Genomic DNA, 1,183 nt, shown 5'->3' with positions numbered 1-1,183 from the left:
TTGTAATGAATTTACGATCAGAAAAAATAAAATACATATGTACTATCATTGCCCTCTGCAGATGCAAGAGCAACATGACATTGAGTTACGTATGCAAGTCGATCAGGTTGTCACCCTGTCAATGTTTTAGTCAGTCCGTCTGTCACAAAAACGTTATCCTTGTTGATAACTTCAAAATGTGAGAAAAATATATTTATCACAATAGTTAGATCTTTGGAAATGAAGATAATGACTCCGCAAACTTGATCTTCAAGATCTATCCTTATCAAATTTTAATAGAACATTAAATTTGTCTTAATATGTGAACGAGGAATGAAAGGGATCTCATATTATACAGTCATAAATGAATTTGGTAAGACCTTTCTAAATATAGAATGATTTATTATCTTCTGATCTTGACTCAAAATACTCAAAAAAAACCCTCTGAATCCACAAAGTAACGTACATTTATCCAAAAAATTTCTGATTTCTAGAATTTAAGTTCATCATATTACATAGGGAAAATTGTAAAATATCCACAATTTTTACCGAAAAAGCGAATTGGAATATCAGCAATGTATTGTGTAATTGCAAATTCATCAACAAATATATTTTAGGTTAAAAAAACGATCGGCATCCAGGCATGCAGAGAAATTGTCATGATTTTTACACTTACTTGGTATTTTTGTCTTCTATTTCCGTCATGTATTCTAGAATACATAGTGCAGAAGGCTTTTGCTATCATTGCAGGACACCACAAATCACATCTTATTTCATATCATTTAATAGATAGGCAATTGTATCTAGACTCATGAAAATTTTATTTTTCTAAAACTGTTTTATTTTATTTCCCTTTGTAGGTTACAAATGTCAATTTTATAAAGACCTTCTCTTAGACTTCAAAAAACTTTGAATCTTATGGAGATATATAAAATGAAAATTGTTAAATGAAAAAAAAAATCATTTTTAAGTTTTTTTTGACGCATTTGAAATTAAATATTAATTTTCGGAGTAATCCTTTGTATTTGTAATTGTAAGTACATGTACATTATGTTAACAATTTCATTTAAGTTTCAAATATTAACATCATATTTTTATGTAAAACACTGTTAACAGTAAAAACACATGTTTTGTATATCAAACACTTCGGCTAGGTTTATTTAAAATCAACTTAATACTTACTTAATTCCAAACACAGCTCCGT

This window comes from Saccostrea cucullata, unplaced genomic scaffold, assembly GCF_032062105.1.
Source record: "Saccostrea cucullata isolate Sc308-1 unplaced genomic scaffold, CSIRO_AGI_Scuc_v1 ctg1720, whole genome shotgun sequence".
Lineage (NCBI taxonomy): Eukaryota > Metazoa > Mollusca > Bivalvia > Ostreida > Ostreidae > Saccostrea > Saccostrea cuccullata.
This window is presented reverse-complemented; position numbering follows the sequence as displayed.